This window comes from Rhagoletis zephyria, unplaced genomic scaffold (genome assembly GCF_001687245.7).
Source record: "Rhagoletis zephyria isolate East Lansing unplaced genomic scaffold, Rhagoletis_zephyria_1.1 Rzeph_scaffold_00257, whole genome shotgun sequence".
Classification (NCBI taxonomy): Eukaryota; Metazoa; Arthropoda; class Insecta; order Diptera; family Tephritidae; genus Rhagoletis; species Rhagoletis zephyria.
This window is the reverse complement of record NW_016157341.1, coordinates 68564-93814: the sequence shown is the minus strand read 5'-3', so window position 1 is coordinate 93814 and position 25251 is coordinate 68564. Positions and strand designations below refer to the sequence as shown.

At 34.2% G+C, this 25251-nt stretch overlaps 1 protein-coding gene across 9 annotated transcripts in view; it reads right to left on the bottom strand.

The window, feature by feature from the left end:
- Positions 1 to 25251, bottom strand: part of Nadk1b (NAD kinase 1b) — a 65965-nt gene that overhangs the window by 31550 nt on the left and 9164 nt on the right. For 2 of the 9 annotated variants that reach the window (XM_017609793.1, XM_017609795.1), the window contains exon 1: positions 19503 to 20049. The exons of 5 other annotated variants lie outside the window; for them this stretch is intronic. The gene's annotated coding sequence lies outside the window, so the exon portion shown is untranslated. Of the gene's footprint in view, positions 1 to 19498; positions 20050 to 25251 lie in introns of those variants that run through there. 2 more of the 9 variants (XM_017609794.1, XM_017609804.1) reach the window with 2 other exon arrangements.

Here is a 25251-nt window from a genome sequence, read left to right as displayed (position 1 = left end):
GCCATATTTTCACGAGCTAAATAACACCCATGGGACTAATGTCAGGTTATTTGCAGGCTACACAATTACAATTATCGATTGATCGATTAAGTAACTTATACATACATATATGCAAACATTTTTAAATGAGTAGACACACAAAAAGAAGTGTTACACGGAGTAAAGAATTTGAAACAATTTTGATGAAAATTCGAGCATTTTTTAGAGGCCGTATCTTTTAAACCATAACCGTTTCAAGTCTTGTTTTCTGGCCAAAAAAATTTATCGACTTTTCTTTTTGCTTGAATAAAACTCTAAAGGTCTGCCGGAAAATAAACCCAACTTAGCCTGCGTAGTTGTATGCATTTTTTTTAGAAAAGTTTTGAATTTTTTTAGAAAGATATATGTATTTTAGCAAAATTTAAGAACTTGCGTTTACAAATTATTAATGTGGCGGTCACATATAACCTACCACTAGTTTTTTGAAATGAGGTAAAATTTTGTAAACTAATAGAAAATATTTTTTTTCAAATATACTTCATACTATGTATAACAAAAGCTATATAAAATCAAGTTTCAAACCTTGTACAAAATTTAAAAAAATTCAAATTTTTTAGTAAAATTGTTAAGGCAAATTTGAAGTATGCAGATTTATAGCCCATATAATTTTAATTAAAATGCATATTTAAAGTAGCACAAAATTGTGGTTGACTTTCAACAATTTAAAAAAAATTTAACGTCTGGTTTGCTGGCTAAAAAAAAAGTTGTAGATTTTTTTTTTTAACTAAGTTAAGGCCTGAAAATGAATCAAACACAGTTTGCGTTGTTCTATAACAGCCCCGGGGACGCGTTCGCGTCGTATTCGCGTATACATACACGCACTGCTATAAACACTTTTTTAGAACATTTTCGTAAAAAATTGTTTAACGTAAAAACGGCGAAGAAAAAATTACTTAAATGTATTAATTTTTAATATTTTTATTGAGCTTTGTACCACGATTGTTTATTAGGAAAAATTGAAAAAGCAACAAAGTCTAAGCGGTAGAAGTTATAGCACTATTTCGGAGATCACCACATCTCCTCATCAGACTTCTTTTTTTCCTAGACTTCAGCAGGAAAAAAAAAGGAAAAAAAAAGTCTGATGAGGAGATGTGGTGATCTCCGAAATAGTGCTATAACTTCTACCGCTTAGACTTTGTTGCTTTTTCAATTTTTCCTAATAAACAATCGTGGTACAAAGCTCAATAAAAATATTAAAAATAAAATGTTAACAAGCCACAATAACATTGACATAAATGTATTAATGTTTTAAAAACAATTTAAAATATAAAATGTTTTTTAGAATTTTTTCATATAAATAACTTTTCTATCAATATTTTTAGTTTTATAGCCCATTTAGTTTTATTTAAAGTCCAAAATAGAAGTAGCTAAAATTTAACAATTAAAAAAAATCTAAAGTCCATGTTTCTCGCCGAAAAAGATTTATCGATTTTTTCTTAACTAAATTAAGGTTTGAAAGGTCTGAAAATAAACCAAACACAGACTGTGTTGTTGTTGTAGTTATAAACATTCTTTTTAGAAAGTTTAGGTAAAAATGTTTTTATGTAAAGAGATTAATGAAAAAAAAATATTTAAATATATTATTGCGTGTTTCGTATAACTTTTTAGAACAAGTTTTTTTGGAATTATATAAAGAAAAAAATTTTGATCTTTTCATGTATGTATATGTGCATACAGCACCGGTGATATAATTAGCAGTCCCAAGTCAATGTAATATTGTAAGCCACTTGCGCTTTTTTTTAAATTTCCAATTGATATAAAGTTCAATGTCTAACAAAACCCTTACAAACAACCCAAGTTTTAAACATTGTAGAAAACTAAAAAAAGTTCAAAAAATTGTCATCCGAGTTTCAAACTTTTTTCTAAGAAGTGTTATAATTTTTTTGAGTTTACAGTTTTATAGCAGTTTGTATAGTATATGAGTAGATAGTTATTTTCCCAAAGCACTTTATTCTGCAATATGTATCATGAAAATGAAAATTGCCTATAAAATATGTAGTCATCATAAATTTAACAGTTTTAAGCATTTCTTTTTCCTTTCTAAGGTCAGCAAGCAAACTTCCCTTAAAATGTGAGAGATAGCTTTTTCCAAAACACAATCCAGTTCACTAATAAACCTTTCCTTTCGTCACCCGTTGCACGCAAGTGTTTTTCCAGACGGAAACGCTCAAAATTAAGAAGCCGGTAAGGTACATAAATATCTAAGTATGTCCATATGTAGGTATGCCTAATCCTCTTCCACGGTTCGGTCTAAACTTGGGGATGACTACAGGAGAGAGTTAACCTCCAATTTTGATCAATTCGAAATTGCCCTGTGCATGAATAAGACAGCGGATGAATTATCGAGAAGCGGTTCTGCGAGAAATGTGCCATGACACACAGAAAATAGAACCATCGACGAGCTGCGCATGATCGTATAGCGTTACAAGACAGATATGGAATAAGTAAGACCCTTTTAAATTCAGGGTTACGGATCATTGCTGCGAAAGCACGAACCTATCAAAATCATTCCTGCAGAATATTTCTGAGCGCAGCCCTCTCTCTTTGTATAAGGAATCAGCATCTATGATGGCCTTTCACCTGCGACCGCTGCACATTTTCGCTCATGGTGCCCTTAGGCTAAGGAAATAAACCAACTAAGGGAGGCCGGCTTAATGGAATCAAAGCTGTGTTAGAAGCTAGCACTGACTACATACATTACGTCCGTTTGGGACTTCAATAGAAGGATACGGTCCCCAAGCAAAGAAGAATGGGTGTTCTATACAGTTGCCACAGACAAAACAGGAAATGGGTACTTCAAGCTGAGAATTATTCTATAAGGAAGCCAGCTAGACTTCGACTAAACAGCGCGATTACAGCCGGAAAACCCATTTACCTCGTCGAGAGCCATTAGGATCCAAATCAGTGAAATCGGGGATTGTCGGCTTAGCGTTCTCTAGAACCGACAGAAAAGGAGCGGAGCTTGAACTCAGAGGGCACTCCTATGGACAACTATGTATCCACGAGAAGATATTGAACGACCTCCTAACCTAGCCGAACATCTAACAAAATCGTCAGCTTCCCCTATTTATGTAAGAACGTCACAACTGCATTAAACACAAAAATTAAATAACTGTGGATGTATGCACAGATGACTTAAAGCACAGTTATCCAATGCCAAGAAAAAATGCAAAAGTTTAAAACCATCTAAGAAGGTAATTGTACTGAAAAGCAAAGGAATCCAACAACTATGAAAAAAGTGGTTTACAAAAGCCAAAGGCACAACACTATGCATAAATATGAAAGTAAAAGCGATAAACAAAAACTTGAAATGCGAATTATGTTGCATACAGACACCGAGTATGTGCCACATTCCAGACGACAATAAAACGGGCAACTGTAACAGCAACAGCACAAGCAACAGCTGAGAGCCATGAATTGGCAACACAAATGTGTCATACAGATGCCAACAGCTGTCAGAAGTTGAAATGAGGAAGCCAAGGATTGAAAGTGCAACAGAGGAATAAAAAAATAATATGCACACATATGCATACATATGTACATTAGGGTGTCTCACTAAAAAACATTACGGTTTTTCCACCGAAATTATAAAATTTATTATATTTAATATTTACGTGGGCGGGCCAAAAATCGAGTTTTTATAAACAAAATAAGTTTTCAAAAATTTTTTTTTTCCGAAAAATCGCCCCAAATAATATAATAGGTAAGCTTAAGATGTCTGCATAAAAACGTTTATCAACGGAGTAAAAAAAACCAGATTTTAGTAGGTATTTTTAAATCGGTCCAGCTAAATCTTAAATTGTAATAAATTTTATATAGTTTTTTTTTGTACCTTACCGGAAAAAAAGTTCGCCCTACGCCTCTGGAGTATTTTTGCAAGGCAATTTTGAAAATTTTAAATGTTTTTGGGCGAACGTAAATTTTTCGTCCGAACTTCGGCATTTACAGACGGAGCTTATGGTATGATATATCGATGTTCTATTTTGGTCTAGAGTTCATTGACCTCAAATACCCCGTTCTACTACTTACCCACCAGATCTCAGTTCCTACCACCCTAAAGAACCCCACTAATACAGCAAATTAAAGCTCAACAAAAATCATTAAACTTTTTCTAAGGAAGTATTTTGATTATTCCAGTGCAACCATTTTAGAAATATTTTTTTTTTTTTGCTAAAAGGCAACAAGTAGGTTCGGCCGAAAAAAATATCGAAATTGTCTTGTAAAAATACTTCAAGAATCAGGAGGTGTACGGCGAACATTTTTTTGTTTCCTTGTAAGATGGTACGGTCTAGTGTACATACTTATATGTACATATATGTAAGCTTATCATGTGGAAACTTTTAAAGGCAGATTCAAGAAAGAAGGGCATTGGAACGAGAGCCAAAAGCAACAAGTGCTCTACATACTTACATATGTGAATCTATGTATTTGTAAATATCGAGTAATTACAAAGTGAATTTTTGTTTGACGGAAAAGTTTTCGTCGGAATGCTGTTGATGACGTTGATGCCGCTATCGCTGTCGCTGTCACTGCCACTCAGGCAGGTAAAAAAATTTAGGCAAAAAAATTTAAAACGAATCTGTATGTGAGTTTATAAAAATGTGTAATAACTTAACCTTGATCTGTTTAAAACCAAACGGAAACTAAAACAAAAAAACAAAACCTAAAGCGAAAGCGAAATTAAATAATAACGCATCACAACATAAATATGCGTAAAAAATTAAAAGATTCATCAAAATACGGGAAAAGCCTTTGAGCTGGCAAATTGAAAGCGACTGATGCAATAAAAATTGGAAAAAATTACAAAAACAAAAAAATTGTTCATGCTTAAATAACATTAAAGGGCAAGCAGGCAGCGATGTAGCACGTGGCCGAAAGTGTGGACATCGAAGTACCAAAAAAAAAACACACACACACAAAGCACTAAATAAATAACAATAGGAGCAAAGTTCGTTGTACACAAAAATATGTAACTATACATAATTATAGAGATATCGATCAGCATTTTTACTTATGTACATATGTCCATGTACATATGTACGTACATAGTGTGCTTTGGTGTCATTTAATCCAACACGCAGTCAACCATATGAATGCTAATAAATTTTTAATGGTGTTAACAAGAAATGCAAATAGTAAGTAATGGTTGGCGTGCCATGCAAAGAACGACAAAGATAAGTTAACAAAACGATGAAAAAAGAAACTTATTTATTATTTTCAGGTTAAGGTGAAAGGTTACGCATGATAAGTTAATAATTAAAAACCAAAAAAAAAACAGCTACAATTTTGTAACAAGTACTTTTTAAGTTGCAGAATGGACGTCATTTTGATCAACAGACTGACGTGGCAGCGCAAGGTTGAAGAGCCTCTACGCCTGCAACAACACAGGTATAGATAAGAAATGGAGTCTCAAACCTCACATAGTGCACTGGACACTGGACTATATACACTAGTCGCATGACCTATTTTATTTTACGGCGTCACAGTTTGGTGGACATCAAAGCAGAGTTGAAAGAGTGAATGGCAGCTAGTCACGGTCCTACGACTGCTAAAGCTAAAAGAGTTTCATCGCCAAAATTGTGTAAAGCGTTGGAATTTTTTACCAAAGGCTATAGCGTTGCTTTTTAACATCTTTTGCCGATTTTGATAGGGCCTTATCAATGACGCTTCAAGAGTCGAAAATCCTCTGTCTCTACGACGCCATATCTAAGTTTGGTATGCCCGCAAAATAAAAACGGCTATGTGGAGTGACTTTGAACAAAACTTATATGTAGCTCCATCCAAATTGTGAAGGACCTCTTCACGACGTTTAAGTCCAGATGGAGTTTTAGACAAGACTACTCATTTTCGCCCGGCTCTTTCAATCTTATGTGGTCCCTATAGCGTTTTTTTTATCATATGCCATTTTGACAGTGACCAGCTCTTTTGCTCTAGAAATCTTGACAGCAACTCAGTACCATATCTCCGCGGAACGAAATGAATCGCCTTTCCCTTGAACAAAAAAATATCACAAACTTATTTCCAAAATAGTTTTTTTTTTGACAAAGCGCATTTTTATCTCGGTGGCTATGCTAACAAGCAAAAGTGCCATATTTGGGAATCGGAAAACGCCGAGAGGCCAATGTATCCTCAAAGAGTGCGGATTTTGAAGGGGCGGCATTATTAGCAAATTTTCTTTTGATAATGCTGCTGGAAGCGCTACAGAGGCATGATAAACGATTTTTACGCGATCAGAAATTGAAGACATGGTCTCAGTCGATCTTTGGTTTTAGCAGGATGGCCATGCCACACAGCCCATGCCACAATCGATCTTTTGCGCGCTAAATTCCGGTAAATGCGTCATCAGCCGTCTCGTCGACGTCAGTTGGCCACCTTGGAGCTGCGATTTGACGCCGTTTTGTGGGGTGCCGTGAAGGACCGAATAATTCATTAATGACTCAGGCCTTTAAGGCGAATAACGAGAAAGCCATTCGTGAGATAGAGCCACGCATAGTCACCAAGGTTTTGAAAAACTGGACTAACCAAATGCGCTACTGCGAAGCCAGCCGATGATGGTAATGTTTTCTCTTTCGAATAAACCAATAATATACGGAATAGATTGGTTAGATGCTACTGGCGTATTCAAATCGATATTGGCACCGTTGGCTTCAACTCCAGGGCTGTCAGCGCAGCATTTTCAAGATTACAGAAAAAGTAGAAATTGTTGGTCTAGCGGTGCAGGAGGACAGAGGAAACATACAAAGAGTATTCGCGTATTGGCACACACCAATAACATCAGTCCGATGAAAACGCATTAATTGATGATAAAGTTGAACTAGTGAACCACATTTTAACGCAAGCAATGGAAAATTTAACTTATGAAAAAGAAGTACATATAAAACTAATGAATAAGTGGTACGATAGAGAGCTTGCACAATTAAATAAACATAAATTTTATTTATATACATGTGCTATACAGACAGGATTGTGGGATGAATACAAAAATATTAATAAAATGTATAAAAACCTGGTTAAAATAAAGAAAATTAAATACATGGAAAATAAAGTCATAATGAATGAAAACAACGCCAAAGAAATGTGGAAGTACCTTAAATCCACGGTCTGCTTGGCGCGTGATAAGGAAGGTATTAATAAAGCGGTAATCGATGGTATATTGGTAGAAGATGATCTTGCTTTGGCAAATGGACTTAACAAGTTTTTTATAAATAGTGTGATAGAAATAAATAATATTATAGAATATTTCGATATAACACTAAGTGATAGTCACGCCAATTCCGAATTTAAGTTTGCAAAAATTACAACCGATGAAGTTATAAAAATCCTGCAAGATTTTAAATACAAAATAGGCGGTAGAAAAATTCTGTCTGACGGTGTAATAAAAGACTCTATAATGTATACAGGGTATTTCTACGCCCAAATAATAAATAGCAGTTTGGAAGATGGTATTGTACCAGAAAAGTGGAAAATGTCAACGGTGATCCCAGTTGAAAAAGTCAAAAAGACAATACAACCAGAAGAGCTCAGACCCATAAATACCATACCAAGTGATGCTAAAATTCTTGAGGTGTATGTTAAGAATCAATTGGTAAAACATCTAGATTCAAACAAAATACTTGTCAGTCAACAGTCGGGTTTTAGGAAAAAACATTCGTGCGAAACAGCTCTTAACTTTGTGATATCGGAGTGGAAAGACGACCTAAATAATAAGAAAGTGGTGGTTGCTGTCTTTCTTGACCTTAAAAGAGCCTTCGAAACGGTAGACAGGGAAATACTTATCAAAAAGCTTCAACAAATCGGTATTAAAGACATAGAGCTTGCGTGGTTTCGCAGTTATTTAAAGCATAGGAAACAGCGAACAGTTATAAAAACAGCGATATCGGACGAATTGGAAGTGCCCATAGGCTTACCACAAGGCTCGGTGCTAGCACCAATACTGTTCCTCATATATATAAATGATATAATAAATGTAATACAAGACTGTGAGATCAAACTATTTGCAGATGATGCATTACTTATGATCAGTGATGATAATATTACTACTGCGGTAACAAAAATGCAAAATGATCTTAATAACTTATACACATGGCTATGCGCGAATAGGCTAAAGCTTAACATAAATAAAACGAAATATATGGTGATAACTAGGAAAAATATTAATGATGAAGACTTAAGTGGGCTAAAAATAAATAATGAAAGCATACAAAAAGTTAATAGCATAAAATATTTAGGAATTATAATTGATAACAAACTTAAATTTGAAGAACATATAAACTACATAGTGGAGAAAGTCGCGAAAAAGATTGGGGTTGTGCAGAGAACTACCAAGTATATACAAGAAAAATATAAAATAATTATTTATAAATCGGTCATTGAACCACACTTTGTGTATTGCCCATCGATCCTATTCATAATAGCAGACAAAGAAATTGATAAACTACAAAAGCTTCAAAACAGATGCATGAGGTTTATTCTTAAAAAACGTAGAGATGCTAGAACGGGTGATATGTTAAAAAAGTTGAACTGGTTGAGTGTCAAACAAAAAATTTACTTTCACACCATGAAGTTGATATTTAATATAAAACATGGAAATGTACCTGAGTATTTAAGTAACAACGTAGTTTTAGTGGAGCAAACACACAATATAAATACTAGGAATAGACATAATTTCAAATTGCCATTGTTTCGAACAGAAATAGATAAGCAAAATATTTTCTACAAAGGCCTAAAAGGCTACAACGAGCTCCCATTGGAAATTAAAAACTGCAATGAAATCTTAGTTTTTAAGGCAAAATTATATGAATTTTGTAAAACTTTACCTATAAGATAGGATAGTGTAAATTGTATTTTGAATTAGGCTTTGAGCCGTAATAAATAAATAAATAAATAAATAAATAAATAAATAAGATCAGTGAAGGATGACTCTTGCTAACAGCTAATAGGTAGCTGTCATCTCTCATCAAGCCCGAACTTTTAAATAGCATGAAAACATCCAACGATGTCAAACAATTTTACGCAAGATCCATGGATTTCGTATGCTTAAACGGTGGACATACGAGTAAAAAAGCAAATGTGTCCACGAATACAATGAAAGAACCAAGTACAGAATCATACGTAAATACGAATAAAAGTTCAACTACTTTTCGAAGCACATGCAATAAAACTCATTAAAATGCTCGCAAGTGTACTTAATTAGGCGTAGATAAGCACACAAATTAGACGGTTTAACCGATATTTATTTATGATTTTATTCCATGTATAGTGTTGTTGGACAAGCAATAGTCTGCATTTATAGCATATACTAACGATTCTTTGTTTTTTTTTTTACTCGACTCATGTTTTTTTTTTTTATTCTGTATAGATATGTGAATATATCGATCACGGCTAAGTCATTGTGCGCGTTAGTTGGTATTTTGTGTTTTGGAGGGCCATAAATTTAAATATAGTCATTGTCTAAAGTTATATTGTTGATATTAAATACAAGTACGCGGAAAATAATTATTTCCATACCAATTTTGAACAGCTTATAATAGTTTATAGATGTCAACATGGTTTATATAAAACTATGGTTTGAATATTATTTAGTTCCGGCAATAAACTAGTCTAACAGACATTGGGGTAAACGAAAAAATATTTTAGTATGCATAGTGCGGCTAAGCGGCAAGGAAAATTGGTATATATATGAACAATAACACTGATATTTATTTTTAAATTATTAAAACATTGCAGGAAATGTGTTATTGATTTGCATTAAAGCGGAAAATGTTAACAAGTTTAAGGCGATTAGCTTGTTTTCATGGTGAATTCAAAATTGTACTTGCAAGTGTAACGGAAATTATTAGTTTTACTATAAAATAATAATAGTTGTGCTAGCTTGTAATTTGATTTATAGTATACATATGTATATGTTTGTAGTATATATACATACGGGTGGTCCTTAAAAAATGTCAATATATAAATTTTGAATTAAGACTTCTATCAAAATTTTAAAGTTGAAAAATTATTACGTGTTGCTACCAGTGTTTGGAAACATTTAAGTTTCGTTAAATCGCAAAAATTCTAAAAAAAATTTGACTTGAAAACTTATAAATTCGACACACATATAATTGAAACTTTTTTATATAAATTCACAAACCCGCCGAGTTGGCTGGTCAGAATCAAAATTTTATAAAATTTTTGCGTTTAATGAAAGCAAATGCGAGAAAAAAATTCTAAAATATCGACGGTAATTTGTATCCTCATCCCATTGAACTATAAAACTGCATACCTGAAATTTTTCTAAAAAACCTGAATAAAAAGTTTTAAATTTTAGTGAAAATGTGTAGAATTTTTGTAAGTTTTGTACAAAGTTTGAAATGTGCATTTATATGCAGTTTATTATATATTATATTGAGGGTGAGAGCCCAACATTTTAATTTTTATATTTTTTTGTTACCACCCTAATATATAGTACATACATACTAATTCAATTTTATGTCAGTGCAATAGAATCAAAATCGATTTCTCTACGAGCCTGAGACTTAGAAACTTTGTTCGTTTATCAAATAAAAATTTCATTCCATATTTACCGCCATTAAAGTGTATATATGTATGTATTTCGAAAATCGATGTCAAGTATAAATCAATTCACGCCAAACGAGCGGTGTTTCGTAATGACATCAATTTATCTACCAGCAAAAATGCACATACAGTGGGTCAAACAAATGTTCATATCTTGATTTTTTTCATAGAATTCACAATATTTTTTTCAAATTCAAATTTTTTCGTTGGTATTTATAAAAATGCTATTTAGGCTATAACCAAAACCATATCGGTTTCAAAATTTATACAAATATTGGAAAACTTCAACAAATTTTCTTAAAACTTTGAGATATGCAGTTTTTTAGCCAATTAAATTTTAGTATAATAAAGTGCAAGTTTCAAGCGGCTAAAAATTAGTGATGCCTTTTAAATATATATTTGTTTTTTGCTGTAGGCAATTTTGCACTTTTTTGCATAGCCATATAAATACATTTTTTTGTTGAGTGGCAAACAAAAAATATAAAAAAATCACCGCGAATTCTTAACTGATTCAAACATACTTTGTGATTTATAAAACTGCATACCCTAAAATTATATAAAAATCTACATAAAAAGTTTGAAATTGTGAGGAAAACTTTTTAGATCTTTTTATTTTCTACATATGTACTTATATTAACACTAATTTTACATAAGGTTTTAAACTATGATTTATGTGCTTTTTTAACACATAAAACAATATCTTTTTTCATAAAAAAAATAAATTAAGCATTGTGAATATTATAAAAATTAACATATTAACGATTGTTTGAGTCACTGTATGTATTTAGCACAAATTAAATCGTACATACATATGACCCGTTCCGGTAGCCGCTACCAAACTGCCATAAATGCCAACAAGACACACAACCACATGCCTATGTACATATAAACCACTATCTACTCTATGTACAGATTGATAATGCAAATCATAACTAAATATCATATCCGCTAATTAATTTGCAGCTTGGAACTTGTCTGGCATTGGCTTCTCGCTTGGTTCATTGGCACTTATATATGTATTTATAAAAAAAAATAGATATCCATAAGCGAGCTTGTTTAACGCTCTAATTAGCTGGTCAAATACAGTTTCAATTTTAGTTACGTTTTCCCATACTGGTTATGTGGCGTTTTAAGGTACATATTTCTCAGAGCACGGAAGTGCATTTAAGCAATTAAGATAAACCATTTTATATAATTAACCACGCTCAGGTCAATTACCTCTACCTCTACAGTATCTTGTAGGCTGCTAACCGAATGCGAGTGCTACCGCCAACTTTTTTGTTATCAGTGAAAAGAAAGAAGCACAACAAAAGCGTGAATTTGAGCAAAGAATAGGGCGTTAAAAATGAGATAAATTTTCAAGTCAAACATAGATAAGTAGATTATGAAGTCTACCGCAGGCGAGAAGAAGCCAATATAAACATGTGTCTTGTGGAGAACAAAGAAATAAAAATACGTAAACAAATTGAAATTTGCTACGGTCAATTAATGCACTTTGCACTTAAAAAACTTAACATATGTAAATAGTACACCATGCCACCATGTAGTGAATGGTGTGCATATTTTAATAGAGAAGCGCGCAGACATAGCTATAAAGGACAAATAGAGGCCTTTTAGATACCTATAACTGAATTAAGTAAAGTTTTTCGAAGAATTTAAATTTAGAAATTTTGATTATTTTTTATCATCTGTGATCCTTGCTCTCGAATTCAAAAATTTTAAATTATATTTTAAAAATTTCCAAAAGATTTTAAATTTTTAAAAACCGAAGGAACGTATCTATATATATTGAGGTAGCAATATAAAGAATTAGGATTTAGGATTAGATCTCAAAAAAGCTATACATATAACTAGTAATTTTTAGCAAAAAAAAAACCGACTTCAACTCCCATATAAAAAAAATATATATATATATATCTCATGATCCGCTGATCGGATCTTAACCAGATTAGTATGGGACCACCTCTGAGACACTACCTTTCCGATGCAAAAAGAATTATCGAAATCGGTTGACGTGGTCCAAAGTTATGCGGTAACATACATAAAAAAAAAATAAAAAAATAAAAAATATTCCGACGAACTGATAACCTCCTCCTTTTTTGGAAGTCGGTTAAAAATAAGATATCATCAATCATCAATTTTATAACCGCCAAGTAAACGTTGTCCTCTACGCCCGTGGATATTCAGAGATGGGGATGTATGTATGTAACATATAAATATACAGCCAGCGACATTTTGAACAGTTTTAACTATTTATATTTTGTTTGTTTAATATTCATTATTTTTAAATAAAAGTATAGCTCTGTTCTAACAAATACCATATAACTCCAAATTTCAGACTCTGCAAAAAAATTATAAAAATTGCACAAACGGTTTGCTCATCCCAATTCCAAGCATTTTAATTTAAATTTCTAGAATAATTTTTGGTATGCAGTTTTATAGCCTATTAAATTCTGGTATAATAAAGTACAAGTTTGAATTTTTTTTTCTGACGGTATCACAAATTTTCTTCCATGCAAAGTAATTTTTTATATGGAAAAAATCAATGCGATTTTTTAGTAATATCAAACCTGCACTTTATTTTACCAGAATTTAATAGGCTATAAAATTGCATACCAAAAATTAATTTAGAAATTGTAATTAAAATAATTGGAATAGGTTGGAAAAGTCTGTGCAATTTTTAATTTTTTTTTACTACTAAATTTGAAATTTGGACTTAGATGGTTTTTGTTAGATAAGAAGAAGCTGAACTTTAATAAAACAAAAATTAATGAATCTTAAAAAAATAAAAGCAGTCAAAACTGGTAAAAACGTTGATGTGCTATCTTTTATCGCGGGCATTAGGTACATATAAAATATACACAGTGCAGATTTCGAGAAAAGGTACACAAATTCACAAACATGAACTCAGTTGACCTCCAAAAAAAACAAGTTCACAAAAAAGAAGAAAACAAAAACAAAGAACGACAAATTATAATATTTGCACAAACGCTTTTGAAGGTGTGACAAAGTATGCAAAAATCAAACTCCACATTGCTCTCATTGCATTGCTAAATATTGGAACGATGAACGACGAGCAATGATAAAAAGAATGGTCGTAAAAGTGGCTTCTTTAAACAAACATAAAATAGAAATAAGAGTACGCTAAACGCCTAAAATACTGCTGAGCATTGCCAGCAGTTATACGACCGTTCTAAAATATTGTTTGTGGAACGAAGAGGTTGTAACTGAAAAGTTCTGCATGGAAATCGGTTTTCATACAGGTCTTGCTTATTCTTATTTAATATAACCTTCAGAGCGCAGATATAAATGTGTATGCTACCATTTCGAAACGAATTTCCATCATCCAAGGTCAAGCTTGGTTTATAGGAAGATTCCACGACGCCCTAATTGCGCAATTTCAATTTGAAATTATAGCTATTTACACAACCATACCAATTTTAATTTCAATTTATTTATTTTTTTTTACGTTTGGTTTCTCTTCTTTTTGCTCATTTATCATTCACAATAAGTTTCAGGGTTGCATTCGCAAAGTTGAGGCAATTTCATTGAAATTAAGATTCATACGTATTTTCAGGTGACTGCTTCTTGTATGGCCACATTGAGAATCGTACCGCAATTTCAATTTTTTGCTGAGAGCAATGAATAGAGTTCTGAGTTTATTTTAAGAGCTAAAGAATTTCGCATTTAAAATATGGTCAGCATCAATTCTGCCAAAGTTCTCACAGCTCTCCCGGAGTTTTTTTAAAGCAAGATCTAGGCAATCAACATGGTAATACAGCTAGGAAAGATGAGAAAATTTCCCTCGTTGTAAACCACCAAGAAACGATAGAGGCCCAAGTGACTTGAAATGCATCAAAACAGGTTATTAAATAGAGAAGGAAGCAGGTCACCTACTTATCGCAACCAGGAATGATCTATTGTATCAAACCTCTATTTGGTTACAGGTCTTCTTTGAACAAGGTAGGGAACCACGTGATTTCAATTGGATCAATGATATTTTGATCCTACGCTTGTAGATACGTGGATCCTAGGAAGCAAAGTCTAGGCCTATGTAGTAAAAGCTTCAACGTGGCACATAATTAGCACTGCTGTTTACTGTTACTCATGACAGAACCTGCACTGTTCGGTGAAAACAACAACATGTAACAATTGTTTTGCCGAGACTCGTAGTGTTTCTTTTTATTTAAGGGTTAAAGATTTCAGCTTTTGAATTACCCTCCGTATTTGCCTAGTTACGTTTCCTTTTACATCTACTTCCACGGCAGACCGATAAAGCATCCGGAACCTGTGGTAATCCTGTGCAGCGTCTTTATTTTTCAGAATAAATATAATGGGTTCCTAGATGAGATGTGTGTTAAGAACGGAAGCCGATCCCACACCAGCTTTTAGGTGGCCTAGTGTGCTTTGAAGGCAGGATAGCCAGCTTGCTTCCTGAGTATGTATGTATATGTAAATATGTTGTTTTGTTTTCTACTGGGCCACTTTCAGCACACTCTCACAAACATGTATAGTGCAATGGCGTGAATCTTAGCTTTAAAGTGAAAAGGAGCCTTCTAAGTTGTATACCATAGACCCCTGCTCTAGAGTTTTGCGTGTAGTTATACTACGAAATCCATTGTCAAGAAGCGAAGTCCTTCCTGAAAATGGTTTCGTAGAGCCTCTATTTTGATTTAAATGCGGAGAGGATATATTTAGTAGCGCTTCGAGAGTCGCGGTGAGAATGTTCCACAGTGTTAGAGATCTGCAACTCGATTGGTAGGGTTGAGGAAAACGAGGCTTCCCAAAATTGGTTTCAAATAATCGATTCTCAGTATGTAAGCTCCTCCGAGGCTTCTGTACTTATAAGTTGAAGAAGAAGCTAGGGTTACATAGAACAGCAGGTGAACTAATTTAGCCAACTGTTATCATCTTGTATTTGGCGCACACCTTGTGAAAAAAAAAATTGTTGGAGCTTTCTAAAGCTCTTGAAGTCGACCACATATTTATCTAATGAAGAAAACAATAACGAGGCGTTAAACTATGGATCATTTGGCTGGCAAATTTGGAGGTTCCTTTAACATGTTTTGCTTGAGAAATTAAAAATACCTGAGAGCGCCTGTTTAACGCTTTAGATTTCTAGGGGGCCTACTTTTCGGGGACAAAAGAAAATATTTTATGAAGACGGTGAACACCAAAAAAGTCTCTTACCCTTGGCATGCGAATGCCAGCCAATTAATGTTGTTATATAAAAGTTAATTAACCATAAACTGGCTAACTAGCTCAGCGACAAAGGCCAACTGAATTAACGATCGTTTTATCGCAATTAAAACGAATTATGTAACAAAGGTAATCCAACTGAATTTGACTAACTAAGCATAATAAAACTATGTACATAAATACATACCATATGTATGTTTAAAAACAAAGCAAGCACACGAAGTGATTGCGATCATCAGTGAAGTGTCAAAGGCAAACAAGTTCACACAAAAAGCGGAAGACTTGAATAACTGCTGTTATAATGGGTGAAAAATGAAATTTAAATGCGAACAAGGTTATCGTAAGTCAAGAGTGTAGGCAAATACTGACTGAGAGAAACTTTTGATGAAAAATGCAAAAAATCGCTTAAAAAAAGTTGGACAACAATTAAGTGGCTGTTTGCTAGCACACAAAAAAAAATGTGCAAAAGAAAATTGCTAAACTAAAACATCCAAAAAATCAGCGAAGCGCAAGCCCAATTAATTGGGAGTAGGTTAACACGCAAAACGCTCGCTTCGATCGCTGCCGCTTTCAAATAATTAAAAAAAAAAACTGCCAAGATGAGCGAACTTACGTGAACAAACAATACTATCGACGAAATTTGCTTTAGTGCCAACAGCACTGAGGCTTGAATTATTGGAAGGCGCTGGTAGCGAAACACAAACGAAAGCCAAGTTATCAGTTGATAGGAGAAGGTTTACATAGTTACATACCAAATGCATGTTGGCCAAAATTTACACTCGAGTGGCCAAAGAAACGAATAAAATATGTGTGTGTGTCACAGTCTGGAGAGCCAACACAGCTGTTCTAGATTGGAAGATCGATAGAAAATGGCTATACATATGACATAATTAATAACTGCTACTCGAAACACCGCCAGCTGCTGCTAGTGGACGTCATTAGTAGGGAATTAATATGTTCATAGATTTATGTGCGTGTATGTTGTTTGATACTAAAATTTAGATACCGACATTTTTATAAAAATTAAAAATGCTCGTATTTCAAAAATTTTAAGAAAGGATTTTGAAGTATAAAAAATTCAAATTAAAATAAATTAATTTTTATAGCAAAAATATTTTCGACTGTTGAGTTAACCGGTTTTTCGAATTTAAGGGAGTCCTCCAAAATGTTTTTTAAAAGATTTGAAACTGAGAGTATCTAAGAACCAAATTTACAGTGCGCAGTTAACCACTGACAAGAGTTTAACTAACGATTTTGATAATTATGATTCTGAATATAAATACATAGTTGGCCTCCTGTTCGTGGTTAAGTTAACACTGGTTTAACTAAGTACTGTGAATCCGGTCATAAGTAAAACATTTAAGGCTTTAACTTTAAATTCTCGCCAAACATATAGAAGCAAAAAATAATAATCTTTATTTGGAACAAAAAATGTCAGAAGAGAATAAAAAATTAAATCAGAAATCAGAATTTAATGATAATTTCGAAACAATTAGAAAAAATATCCAAGAATTGGAGAACCCGATTTAACATTTCGAGAATTTCGTAGTTCTGTAAAAAAAAAAAAACAAATTTACATATTTTCATTATTTAATTTTTTATTAACTTGTTTTAATTTCAAAACCTTTATTTCCGATTTTTTTATTTTGAGTAGCATGAAAGCATTAAAATGTAACTACAACATTTTTATGCGAAAATTTTTAAGTTCGAGCAGTTAAGCCCAAAAACACGGAAATGTCTAATTCTAGAGCGCAAGATTTCTAAATTATTCATTAATTTCAACAGTAAAATTGAATCAAAAAATCGGTTCTAAAAATTTCAATTATTTTTTTTTTTAATTTTTAACCAAACTCAAATATAAAACATACTAACAAAAATTAAAACGTTTTTGAAAAAAACCCAAATTCTCTTCAAAATTTTGTACAACCTAAAAAATTTTTTTTTAACAAAATTTGAATATCACTTCTTAAAAATTTCAAACTTAAGAAAAAATTAAAACTAAAAAATTCACGGACCGAAAATAACCATTAAATATCAAGGTTTTTAATTTTTAGACCTTTGCAAAATCGTAATTTTTATTATTTTTTTTTTGATAAAAAATACCCGTAATTTTAGACTTTTTACTTTTTTGATCATTCTTAAATCTTTTATGATCTAAAAAATTAAATCTGTTATAATATAATCTAAAAAATAACGATTATTTTGAATCGAAAAACTTGTATTTTTGGTCATACAAATTTTAATCACAAAATAGCGGTTAAATTTGTTCGGAAAAATATAAATCAAATTTTAACGGTTAAAATACGATTTATATATCACATATTACATAATTTCTTCAGTTACAAATTTTAGCGAAGTTACATATTTTCCAAATTTACAATATTTTTTTCAAGTTACAAAAATTGTTTGAAAACCTTTTAACTATGTACATACATGCACGAAAAATTTTAAAAAGTTTAAACAAAATTTTAGGGAAATATTTCAAATTCTTTTTACTTCTCTTTCAAAAATTTTAATTCAAAGAACTGCAAAGTGGTAAATGTAATTTTTTATTTAATTAAATTTGAATAAGAAATTTAGTTAAAAAACTTCCAACTTTTTACAAAACTTTGAAATTTTTTTTAAACCGTAAAAAATAAAAACGATTTTAAGATACATATCTATCTAAAATTTGTTAAAAAAATTCTCACAATTTTCTCTAAAGTTCAAGTTAAAAAAAAATAAATTAGAAATGAAGAAATTGTCAAGCACGTAAAACTCAAATATTTTCAAAATCGTCTAAACTTTTTTAAATTCTTTGAGAAAATATCAAAAAATTAAAACACGAAATCCAGAAGTGGCTAAACAGTTTTAGGGGAAGTTCTTTCAAAAACGTCCCCGAAATTTTCTACTACACATGTATGTACATACATATATGTATGTATTTTTGAATTTTGCAATTTGTATTTCTATTCGAGCCGGGTGCTTTATGGGGCATTTAAAATACAAACACGCAACGCAAGTGGATCTGGGTTTTTCGTTGCTGCTTTGAAAACATATCCAATCTGAAGCTGCTTGCTGTTAATTTTATTGCAACACTAAACTCAAAAACTTGCAAATACAAAACAACAAAAAATAAATAAAGTTGTACGTACATTGCGTTAATTACAAAACGATTAAGTGCGACAGACAGAGAAGAAAAAAAAGAGACAAAACTCCCAACCAGCTACTAAATAACGACTTGTACGACAATAATCGCACCAGCTATAAATTTGTAAATTTAATGAATTTCGCATTTAACGGTCGAACATTGGTAAGAATCAGCTGGAAAGGTAAACAGTTCCAAATTAAGCAGCACTAATTTGCTCTAAATGACTTCGCATAAAGTGCAGGTTATCAATTCGACGATCGGCGATCACTTCAAAATCCCTCGTAGTCTTTTTTTTACCAACAACACTTAAGTCATATGTTTTATTTTTTTTATTTTCGCAATTATTTGATAAGATCTTGCTTAGTCACGCAAATTTGGAATGCTTGGATTTTCAGTTACGTACGTGCGTCTGGCCTTAACAACTTTTGCTATAGCATTAACGTGGCGATTATGGACTCCCTCAAAAGACGAGCACTTTTCTGTTGCGGTTTCACAATCAAACAAAAAAAAAACACACATTTGTCCAATTCCAAAATAAACTGAAATACTCTTAAAAAATCGTTAGAAACCAACGCACCAATAAAGTTAAATGTCGCTTGAATTGAAACGAATATTTAGCACCACAATACGCGGCCGCCCAACAATGCGACTGACGACAATTGAGTCGCTAAACTGCGCGTAAAAAGCACGTAAAAGGCGCGAATGTGTTGCGGAAAAGCTGAACTGAACTCGACCAGTGCACGACAACGACGACGACTGCGGCCAAATAAAAACCAAACAAAACCTCAAACGTCCACGAAGCGGCGCAGAGTTGACCAGCGTGTGGCGAGGCGGCTATGTGGCGTGGTGCGCGAATATGCGGCTGATTAGCTGCAGCGTAGCGAACGTAATGACGAAAACAATGGCTAAAATAAAAATTTAAAAAATACACGTTGACCGATTCACCGTCGATAATAGCTCATCGACTATTGGCGTAGAGTCGTCGATTTCAGCTTACGCCGCGTACTCGCTACTGATGTCCGTTGACTTTTCCACACGCTAAAACTAAGTGCTCCTATGTAGTACCTGCACAACTGCTCTGCTGAGTGTGCGAATACCGACTGAATAAGAAATGTTTTGAAAACAAAAGTTTTGTATCAGGTGCTGCGAACTGTTAAGCGGTTTTGTACAGCTACCGCTTGCCGCTTTTGTCATAGCTGTTCGCAGCTATTCGCCGTTGCTAATCAGCCCGGTTCGATTCCAGTTACAACGATTAGCACGCCGCTACGCGCGTCAATATGCTCACCGACCGCCGCATTTTCTTTGCCGCGCGGCATGCGATTAGAGTGGCTAGCTATGTACCTGACTGGTTGGTTGTCTGGCTGGCTGGCTGGCACAGATACGAAACGCGTCAATTAAGCTTTACTTAGTGTAGTAAGTATCGATGACGTTTCAGCGGCTGGCGGCTTTATTAAGCTCATAATGTCCACAAATGTCAATGGGTTTGAACACTCGTGTATGTGTCCATTTTTTAGCGGTTCGTGTGTAACGACGACATCAAAGAGCGAGTGACTAGCAATCAGCAGCCGTTGAGTGCGAGTTCAATTGGTCGCTCGCTTTTAATTTTTGTTTGCTTTACTTATGACAATAGTCAAATGTGGGCCAATGTTTAGCTGCAACGGCAAGTCCATTTATATTTAGTCCGGTAGAGCAGTGGAAGCGAAAATTGAAGTAGCTGAGGTTGGGATAAGACAATCATCTTGTGGAATTTTGGCGGGCATCCGTAAGTTCTCCCAGCACATTAACTTACTCATCGAGACACAACTGGCTTCTAAATTTTATTCCAAACCCATCCTGCTTACTTTGTATATCGATGGTCTTTTTCCGTAGATGCCGCTCCCTCACTGCGAAATGGACACAATGGTGATCTCACAGACGCTTGAAAAAAATTATTACTTTTCTATGTTGCGACGAACCAGACACCTATTGCAGATTTACTATGGCAGATAGCAGTCTCTGCATAATTACAATTATACATCTCATTCTACATAGAAAGCCTGTATCCCAAAAACGCGGTCAGGCTATCAAAGTGAGTGCTTAAAACTTCTAAACCGTCCGACATTAACGGAATCTCCAATTATCTCAAAAGCTTAGCAGATTATTCTAAAGCGGGCGAACCGTTGCGTCCTTTCTAACACAACCAACGCGACTGATCACATTGGGGAATCTATAAACATGATTGGTTCTGAAATAACCTTACTTTGCGGCTGATCTTTAAGACGAATCTTCTATGGCTGTGACTCTCGGTTGTTGTATTTCAGTCAGAAGTCTTTGTCTCTAAGGTGAAATAAAAAATACTTAGCTTTCGCATCAGATCGACCTAAGGCAAATATCCCTATAGAAAGTACGGTAAAATGTCCCAAAAAGTCCTATAAGAATTTAGAAAATATTCCGAACTTTAGTACCTACCTATATAAATGTACTTTTGGATGGGACTTTGTCCCGGAAAAGTTCGAAAAAATCTCGAAAAACCCCGAAAAAATTATGAAAGGTACCCAAAACTGAAATAAAAAAAAGTCAGTAAAAGTTGCGAGAAAGATCAAGTACAGAAGTTCAAGAAAAGTCCCGAAGTTAAAAAGAAAACCAAAATTTTAGAAAAATTCAAATTTTTTAGGGACTGCTCACGATTTTTTTCAGGCTTTTCAGGACTTTTTTAAAATAGTCCCAAAAAGTCATATAAGAATTTAGAAAATATTCCGAACTTTAGTACCTACCTATATAAATGTACTTTTGGATGGGACATTGTCCCGAAAAAGTTCGAAAAAATCTCGAAAAACCCCGAAAAAATTATGAAAGGTACCCAAAAATAAAAGTTCTAGAAAAGTCCCGAAGTTAAAAATAACCAAAATTTAAAAAAAATCCAAATCTTTTAGGGACTGCTCAAGATTTTTTTCAGGCTTTTCAGGACTTTTTTAATTCACAAAAATTACGAAAAGTCTGAAAAAAAATCCTGAAAAAATCACGTGCAAAGCATTTAATTCTCAATGAAGGGCAATTTTGACGAGATTTAAACCCATTTCAAACAACTTTGAAGACAAAACTCAGGGTTCGAAGTAGTTATGGACATTAGGGTGCATCGCTCGCCATAAAAAAAAGATCGGTGCTGTTCTTGCATTGGAATTATAAGTTTTTTTTATATTTTAAGATTTCCGTCAAAATATTTCGGAAAAATATAAAGATTTACACGAGCTGGACTGATTTGAAAATACCACCAAAAACTTTTTATTTTGGTGCCGTTGATAACACGTTCAAACATTTTTATGCAGACCTTTTAAGCTTAAATTTTTCTATCAGCTGACGTAATTAAAAAAAAAAATATAATATAAATTTTAAAACCACATAATTTTATTTATAAAAAACTCGATTTTTTGGTGGTCTTTTCAAATAGGCCCAGGTCAAGTAAATTTTAATATTTTTTCCGAAATACATATTTACATAAAACAAATTGTATAATTCCTGTGGAAACCGCAACTTTTATGGTGAGACACTCTAATGTATAAACATAGATTCACACATTAGCTCAACAGTATATTATTGTTGCTTTGAGAAATTTGCATAAACACCACAAGTATCAATACAAATATAAAAAAAAAAGATATTGTTAAACACTCAGCGTAACTACTTTTTAATGACATCAATAAACATAAAGGTGCAAAGGCATGTGTGCGCGCCCGTAGGTAAGAACTTACGCGTACCGGGCGCGCATGCGCGACAAATTAGGCGAAACACAGATCAGTAACGACGGCGAGTGGAGCGCACAAGCAAAGCAAACGGGCAGCATGCACATGCCACTAATTAAGCCAGCAGCGCTACGATGCTAATGGTGGGGCACTTAGATACTCGTACTTATACAACAAAGGTTGCGCTTTCATAACAAGTGTTCGCTTTTGCTGCTATTTTTGTTGTTTATTATTATTTTTACACTAAAAGCTCAAAAAACACTTAGCCATTTGATTGTTGATGTGAAAATAAATACTTAAAAGAAAAGATAATAAAAATATTAAATAATTGCACTTACGAACGTGCGCCCAATGTGCGATGCAAGCCAATCACTCAGTCAGCTGCTGAGGGAAGCGAGCGCGCAACGGCGAGGGCGGCGCCATGCCCTAGCAATAAATGAGTTATGTGTCGCCGCATGGGGCGCGGAGACAGCTGCTGCTGGAGATCGCCACCAATAGCAGCAAGATGTCAATCAAAATAAATGTTTTCAACTTAAGTGCAGAAAATGACGGCGGAGCGCTGCTTTGTGGTTGAACGTTAAACGCCGCGCGCTGCAACAGTTTGGATGAGCGGTATAAGGGTGAAAGCGCAGTAAATATTCACACTTAACAATTGTTGTACTTTTTTTTTTGAAAACTTCACTTGAACAAGTGTCGAACTCACTAGGGGAAATATATGTATGCCAATCGATGTGTGATCAGCTTGGGGACGACGATCGTCATGATAATTCTGACTGCCGCGAGGGGTGAGAGTAGTCGACGGCTTTTAGGGGAGAAAGAATAGCGCTTCAAATGAACGGAATAAAGTTGCGCTAGCAGTGGACATGTCGAAACATGATGCCTGCGCGTACCAAATAACAACCTGTGTGCCGCCGAAAGCGACCACGCTCCTACATTCACTGACGGCTGCTCCGCTTACGCTTATTAGAAGATTTGATTAAGGCAAAAAAATATTTGTAGCGTAACTAAATTGCCACTTCTTTTGTGTGAAGCACAATTTTCGGAAAGATTCTGAAAGGTTGCAATCGATTTAGAACGCGCGACGAGCGTGGGGTGGCGGTGGCGTCGCGACGGCAAAGGTGGGCGTTGTAGATCGCGGACGGCAGCGAAAACGTGCCGCGCATGCCGAACTTTCATAACGCTATACCCAGGCTTTACAAAAAGTACTCGTTTGAGTAAGCGCGCAGCTTATGCGCTTGTGGGCGCACAGAGGCGCAACGCGGCGATAGCGTAGGATAAGTGATCGAAAATGATCGCCTGACTATACATGACAATCAACAATCACGAAATACATAGTACAGAGTTTACATGCGCAATCAAAACGAGAATTATTTACAAGCTGACTTTAAAAAAAAAAAAAATACTTGCATTGCACTTTACTTTGATGCTTTCCAGTTGCATGTTTTTTGTTTTTAATTTTTTTCTTTTCAGTTAACAGCAGATCATCGCTTTGTTTTTGTTTTACGCCTTCGCGCACGTGTGTGTATAAATATTTTTTGATTGCAAAATTTATAGATGTTTTACTTTTTAAAATATGTTAACATGCATATGGATGTACATATCGCTGACAAAGGCAATGATGAATGCCGCGCGATCACGTTTGTCAGCGCTGAAGCGCATGAAAGTTTCGCCCTGACAAGCTGTTGTCGTTAAATATAATATACTTAAATCGCTATAGGTACACTTACTTATAGTCTTTTTGCGCTTATTGATTCACATTTTATTTGATTTCATTGTACGCCATTTGTTTTTATTTTTCACATATAAATATGCATAACAATTTTGTTACTGATAAGCCACTTCGACTTTTAATATTCCTTGGACGTGTTTCGCTATCGCCATATATATGTGTTACATACAAACGTTATACCATATCACCGTACAAGCAAACAAAATAAGTTCGCCGTACACCCCTGAGTCTAAAATATTTGTATAATGCAATTTCGAAAAAAACATCCTTTTTGGCCAACCTAAGGGTCGCTTCTTTACATTTTTCGGGACACCTATATTCGGAAAAAAAAGCTTTTTTGTAATAATTCTATTGGAATATTCAAAATACTTCCTTAAAAAATATTAATGAGCTTTTACTTTAATTTACGACATGTGATCTGATCCCAGGTTTTGTCATGATTGATTCATCATCTTCATCCTCTGACTCTGCAAGCCTGGCGCCGAGGAAACGGGCACCGTCGAAGGGCGCAGTCTAGACCGCTCTGTATCTTGCTGTGCCGAACAGATGATATACGTATGACTCGTTGTCTGACTTCCAGTTGTGCAGTTGTCGTCTCACGTGTCGTAGGGGCGGTTCGTTTGGAAGCGGTGCATTCTTGGGGTGTCGACCACTCAGAAAATTCGCCGACCACCGTTTGAGTCCCTGTGGGAGCGAGGAGGCCTCTATATCTTCTAGCAGCGTTGAATGACTGACAGTGTCGAATGCCTTACGACATATCCAACGCTACTAGAATAGTTCTCTCACATAGGCGGTTTCGGTTAAGGCCACGAGTTATCTGAGTGTTTATGGCGTTAAGTGCTGCTGTTGTGCTGTGCACTTTCCTTACTTCGCTGGGG